Source organism: Euphorbia lathyris, chromosome 4, assembly GCF_963576675.1.
Source record: "Euphorbia lathyris chromosome 4, ddEupLath1.1, whole genome shotgun sequence".
Lineage (NCBI taxonomy): Eukaryota > Viridiplantae > Streptophyta > Magnoliopsida > Malpighiales > Euphorbiaceae > Euphorbia > Euphorbia lathyris.
In genome coordinates this window covers 15,068,815-15,075,731 of record NC_088913.1, presented here as the reverse complement: position 1 = coordinate 15,075,731, position 6,917 = coordinate 15,068,815, and the positions used below count along the sequence as shown (strand labels likewise).

At 34.8% G+C, this 6,917-nt stretch overlaps 1 long non-coding RNA gene across 2 annotated transcripts; it reads left to right on the top strand.

Annotated features, from left to right (window-relative positions):
- The first annotated feature begins 3,886 nt into the window (after window positions 1-3,886).
- LOC136225492 (uncharacterized) lies at window positions 3,887-5,827 on the top strand. Of its 2 annotated transcripts, XR_010687111.1 has the most exons (3): window positions 3,889-4,175; window positions 4,808-5,139; window positions 5,429-5,827. It is a non-coding gene; the product is annotated as an uncharacterized lncRNA (long non-coding RNA). The 2 variants fall into 2 exon arrangements; XR_010687110.1 differs by having other exon boundaries at window positions 3,887-5,139.
- Window positions 5,828-6,917: the final 1,090 nt, after the last annotated feature.

The following is a 6,917-nucleotide window of genomic DNA, read 5'->3' as shown; positions in this document are numbered from 1 at the left end:
AGAGAATCTCTGCTTTTTGGAAAAGCAACTTTTTCCAACCGTAACAGCAAACAGCAATAGCAACAGCAAACAGAATTAACAAACAGCAAACCGTAACAGTAAATAACAAACAGTAGGTAAAACAAACAGGCCCTTCATATCCTCTCTCTCCCGAGCCAAAAATTGGATTTCTGAAAAATGGGCCCGAGAACGTCGAGGAAATTGAATAACTACAGTTCCTATTTACACTAATTGAAATTCGTCTCCCAAAACTTATCGATCCAATCTGTATGTAAAAAAAAATCATCCCGCTAAACAGGTGATTCACACCACCTAACCAAGGGGGAAATGGGTGGATCATCCATTTCCGCCTAGGCAGAAACAGGTAGTTCATCCGTTTCTGCCTAGACCAGATCGTGTGAATCACCCGTTTAGCACATTTAGGCAGAAACAGGTAGTTCATCCGGAGATGGAACTCATGGTTTCGATTTTCAAATAAATATACTTATCCGATGAATCATTAGTCTTTTTCCTCTACTGTGTTTAAGACTCATGAATGTTGTTTGGGTTTTTTAATTTCGAATTTTTTTTTAGAGAATTTTAGTTTTTAAGTTTAACAAATGAAAAAGGCAACAGTGTCTAAGAGGAAGCGGCGATAAGTAATTTGGAGGCGGTGAATAGCAATCCATTATAATGATAGAGACCGTGCCAATTAAGTTAAAAGACCTTTTGAGAGCGGAACGGCGAGTCTGTTGGTTAAACAGGACATGTGTGCTGACAATCTGCTTAGTTGGGGGGATAAAATCCGATCGAAGTTCTCTAATCGGATTCGTCGGTGCAAAGACAAGTTGCGGCTTCTGCAGAGGCGGAGCGACCTTGTGTCGCAGAATCGTTTTCTCAGTATCAGAGAGGAGCTCAATGCGTTACTACTCTAGAGTGAAGTTTTCTGGCGCTAGAGGTCTAAGCAACTTTGGCTCAAAGCTAGCGATTTAAACTCCATATTTTTCCACACTGCTGCGTCTAACCGAAGAAAGAAGAATCTGATTAGCCGTTTGTGAGATGATAGCGGGGCGTGGTTGGACTGGCAATCAGGTCTGAATGACCATTTGTTTTGTTAATTTCAGTCAACCCATTAGTTTGTTCGGTAATCACGGCAATCGTTTTAAAATTATTGAATGATAACATCAACTCTAAGCTTATCCAATAGCTGGGTGGGCATGCTTAATGGTTTAGAGTTAAAAGGCAAAAAAGTAGTTCTAGAAGTATGTTCATCAGTAAGGAACGTTCCTTGTGGGGCCTCCACTTGGATTTGAATTATGTTGCCGCTGTTGGAGTCCCTATAGGTGGAGTAATATATAAACCCTCTTGTAAGCGCGATGTTTAATTATATGATGTTTTATCTTATTTAAATTTTAATAGTTTACAACTAAATAAATGTAGGGCAAATACATTCAGGTCCCTAAACAATATATTATTAATATTGTAGCCCTTAAACTTCATTTTACAATTTAAAAATTCTTGAATTTTACATTATTGTAATATCAAAATCTAAAGCAACAAAATTTAAGAAATAATGTCCAAATTTACCCTTATCATTCTTTTGAAAGTGCAGAATTATCATTAATGTGTGAAATAGTAGAAATTTACTCTCTAAATTTCCAAATGAGATCAATTTTACTTTGTCTACCGAAAAAATTTGAACCGGTTATTTGATTGTCATATCAGACATATCAAACAATTTTGTCAATAAACTAAAGAAACGTGTGTTTTGATAACTTTGTTAGCAATATAGTAAACATTTTAATTGACTTATTGGTTACAGATTTAATGGTTGACATTTTGACATGTTGCTTGTAATTGATTTAATAACCTAATAAACATTACACCACTATTAAAAGATAGGTTGTAAAAACTCTTCATAACCTAAGAGCTTTGAGAAATATATTTTTATTCCGAATTAATATTATTGAAGAGAAGAACTGCTTATATAGCAGATTACAGGAAAAGCTTAGCTAAGAAAAACTAAGCTGAGCTGAGCAAAGCCGTGCTGAGTTGAGCAAAGTTGAGCTGAGCACAGCAAAGCTGGGCTGAGCTGAGCTAGCACAACAAAGTTGGCTCAGCACAGCAAAGCTGGGCTGAGCTGAGCTGAGTTGTCAACAAAATATAAAATTGATTCTTATATTTCTAACACCCCCTCCTCAAGTTGGAGATGCTATGCGGACCAGTCCCAACTTGGATAAACTTGGCCACATCTGATTAGAACTCAATGGCTTAGTGAGCACATCAACCAATTGTGATTGTGAAGCCACATGTAAGGTGGTGATGAATTTTTCCTCCAAGTATTCACGAACAATATGGCAATCAATGGCAATATGCTTTGTTTGTTCATGAAATACTGGATTTGAAGCAATGTAAATTACTGACTGATTGTCGCAATACAGGGGAATCGGCAGTTGCACTTGAATCTGGAACTCAGCAAGAAGGTATGTTAACCACTTGATCTCACATACGGTGGTTGCCATTGCTCGATACTCGGCTTCAGTTGACGATTTTGTCACTGTTCCTTGTTTCTTTGATTTCCAGCTTATCAAAGAGCTACCTAACATTACACAATAACCGGTTACTGATCGTCGTGTAATTTTACATCGTCCCAATCAGAATCACAATATGCGAATAACTGGAATTCTGCATCTGCAGCATAAAACAACCCCATGGACATTGTTCCTTTCAAATATTGAAGTACATGTTCATCAATTTTCATATGGACCTGTGAGGGAGAATTCATATGTTGACTAAGCTGCTGCGTGACATAAGCAATGTCACTACAACAAATCATCACTTGCGCCACGAATCATGCCACGAGAATTCAAGATTCGTGGCATATTTCCATTTAGCCACGGGAAAAAGAGATTCAAGCAGAAACTTTAGATTATTTGATAAATTTATGCCACGGGTATTTGTTTTTTGTGGCAAAAAGATACTTATGCCACAAATTTTGCCACAATAAATTTTTTTCGTGGCTAAATCTATTTATGCCACGAAAAAAATTTACTCGTGGCATAAATTTACTTACGCCACGGCTAATTTATTTCGTGGCAAAATAATTAGTTTTAGGATAAATAATTTATTATTTATAAAATAAGAAAAATATATATTAGTTATGTGTTTTGATTATACTAGTTAGTCCACATGTATATTTTAAGGTACTTATATTTTATTTTAATCAACTTTTTAATCCCTCCATAAATATATATATATATATATATATTTTTTTTTTTTTTTTTTTTTGCATATTAGAATATAAAATTTCCATTATTTATATAAATAAAAACTTATCTTTTTAGTTTTTAAATTTACTTAGTATATTTATAATGAAAATTTTATGTAGTATATTTAATTAATCGCTCTAAGTTGTAATCTCACCAGTCGAACGATTGGTGATAAAATCTCCTCGTGAAATAACAGATGAATAGTTTTACATAAAATGAAAATTTGTCAATAAGTAAAATAATAATAATAAACATAACTTTTTTTTACAGGCATAACACCATTTTGCTTTCCAAATAAAAGTTCTAAAATCAATTAGGAATTTAAACTATTAAAATCATTAATTTGGTCCTCATACTAAATAAAAATCATCAATTTAGTCTCTATTCTAAGTAAAATTAATTAATTGAGTCTTCATCGAAAATAATTTTATTTAACAGTTTCATACTCTCTTCTCCAAATCTATTTGAAGCTAATACAGAAATCATTATAGTCCATGTAATATAGTTACTGTTTCTAATTTTAGGATAATACACCGATCTACTTGATAATTTTGATACTTTAAAGTTATAATTGAGTTTGAAGTTTTGGTTCAACCAGTCATTCGAGTATTATACCTTTTTATAAGGGAGGGGCGGGAATTACGTATCATTCTCCCTCCCAATTTTTCCCTTCTCTCAAATTAAGGTGTGTGTATCTCTCTCTCTCTCGCTCGATCTTGATCTTTCCCTCACCTCACCCTTCTCTCTCCACTCCCGTCCTCTCTCCTCAGTTCATTTACTCATCAGGTTAACTATATGATTCCTGATGCAAAAACGCCATCTCATCCCCGATTGAACCACCCCGATCGATAGTTGTTAAAATTCCTACTCTTTGTTTCGATTTTTGGACGGCGGCAACAACAAGTGCCAAATGTTTCTTTAATTAAGGTCAGTTAACTCTTAATTTTAAATGGATTTAAGGATTTTGAATGGGTTTGCTTGAATATGATAGTATTTTATACATGATGAGTTTTTGCTTGGGATTAGGGATTTTGAATAGGTTTAGGGAAATCCCTAATATCCAAGGGAGTTTGATGGGTTAAGGGAAAATGGATTTAAGGATTTTGAATGGGTTTGCTTGAATATGATAGGATTTTATACATGATGAGTTTTTGCTTGGGATTAAGGATTTTGAATGGGTTTAGGGAAATCCCCAATATCCAAGGGAGTTTGATGGGTTAAGGGAAATCTTAATGTTTTAGGTACTATGTGGTCTACTGTTTTTCAGGTTATATAGGTTAGAGAATGTATTAACTAATGGGAATCTTTTTTCTTGGCACTTCAGTTCATGTTGGTTACTACTTCCTATTAGTTTACTTTTCATTCTCATTGAATACGATGCGTTAAGTAGGATAAAAGTTGATGATAAGACCATTTGAATATGTGCACTTCCATATATTGATGTTTTCTTTTGTTTTGTGATTAATGTTATGCTTGATACTTGTGAGGGTAAGGTTCTTTGGCATTTTGGTTATTTAGGGAATGCTCTTCCCAACTTAAATTTTCTTCGGAGTTCGCAGAGCTCTTTCTCCTATTTTATGCAGACATCAAGGTTGCGGGTGATGCTGACTATCACATTGTCAGAGCTGATGTCTGATGTGCAAGTGACTCAGATGAGGTCTGTTGGGACATTGGAAGAGAGTGGTGAAGCTCGACGCCTTTGCAAGTCACTGGAGGAAATGGCTGATGGATATAAGAGCTCCAGCGTATTACAGGAATGTGGCTAACTGAAAATTTCCTAACAGTAATATTGGAAAGTTCCGCTGAGAATCGATGATCATGGTTGGAGGTGAAACGTCTATCGGAAAGTCTAATTTTGGTCCTTGATGCTAGCCTGGAACATGCACTTGTGGTAAGTAATGCTACCAGAACAGTCTTCTCTGATTTTACCCTACCGCAACTACTATTGGGTACATAAATTAAGCATGTATGTCTGGTTACTCTTCGTTTACTCCATTCAGAAACAACTTGCTCATTCATATGACATTAGAGCTTTTAATGTTTGTCGGAGATTTAGTGGTTCCAGAATGGGCCAGTCTCACACTGCTCTCATTTTGTTCATGATAATTTTTATGATCTAGATATACAAGTTTTTCAGCTGTGATCTGGATGAATAATTTGTGCTGCATGCTTTTTAACAGGCTTCTCTCATGACTATAGATAGATATGATGCGGCAGAGAGCTATTATAAACTTGCACTTGCATTTTCTCCTGTAGGCTGTTCCCGATCTTCACATTATGTGGTTATTGCATCTTTGTGATGCACATCAAGAAATGCAGTCATGGGCAGAATCTGCAGTGTGCTGTAGCTGTAGCTGGCGTCGTAATGCATGTGATTACTTTCCATTCAATGAGCAAATATAGAGTCTTAAATGAAGTTGCTTGTAATTCATTGGTGGTTTTCTAGCCTTATTAAATCTAAGCATTAGGAGGATTTTAATCTTCACCCTATAATTCTAATAAGCGTAGATCTAATGGTGAAAAACACTTTGTAATTCATATTTTGTCTAAATTATTTGTAACTCCGCCATCACCCAAAAGCATTATCACTGGTATGTGATAGTAGAATAATCTCTTTAACAAAGGTTTATACAGATATAAGTCCTATTTGAGTTAGGACAGCTATATGTTCTTGAAAATAGTCCAATAGTTAAAACTTGCCTAGTTTAAAGGTGTAAATATGCATTAAGCCAAAAAATTTATAATACCGTCTATACATTTAAACCAAAAGTGTGAAATAAATATGGATTAAAGCACTATTTGGTCCCTGATCTATCTAAAATGTTGGGTTTTGACCCTGACTTATTATTTGGTAACATTTACTCTCTTACCTACCTAAAATGCTATTTTTTGCTCACTGGCCTATTATTTGGTAGTATTTGCCTTCCGACCTATCCAAAATTAGTGAAATCTCAAACCATCCACACTGGTTGAAATTTCACCAATTTTGGGCAGGTTAGGGGGAAAATGATACCAAATAATAGGCCAGGGGGCAAAAATGAGAATTTGGGATAGGTTAATGTTTTCAAATAATAGGTTGGGGTTCAAAAATCAACATTTTGGATAGACTAGGGGACAAATAGTGCTTTAACCCAATAAATATGTACCAACTGCATGTAAATCAACTTCTGATATAGTATGAAGATCAGAAGCAGAATAACCATTCATCTAGTATAAACTGATTAGATAATCACATGTAGTGTACCTTTTACTTGAGAAAATTATAGGATTAAATCGTGAACATTTAGGCAAAGTTGCACAAGAGTTGTGGACCTCTATGTATTTAATGTTGGAATTATAGGAAGCTTAACTTCCACTAATTAAACATGGCCAGTGAAATCGTATCTTGTCCATTGGAATCAACTCAATTTTTAGTTAAAGACATCAGCCAAAACAATTTTCTAGCGACTCACAAGTCCCATACATATGGAAAAAACATTACAAATTTTCTAAAGCAAAAATGTTATGTTTAATTATTTATTCTCATTCTATGTGATGGATTTATATGATTTGACAAAAATAGTGTTATAGATTCATAGTTGTTAGAATCTTACGAGTCGCGAGTAGACTCGTGCGATTCGATGAGATTCATGAAGAATTTGAGTCGTATCTATGGTACGACTCGAAAGC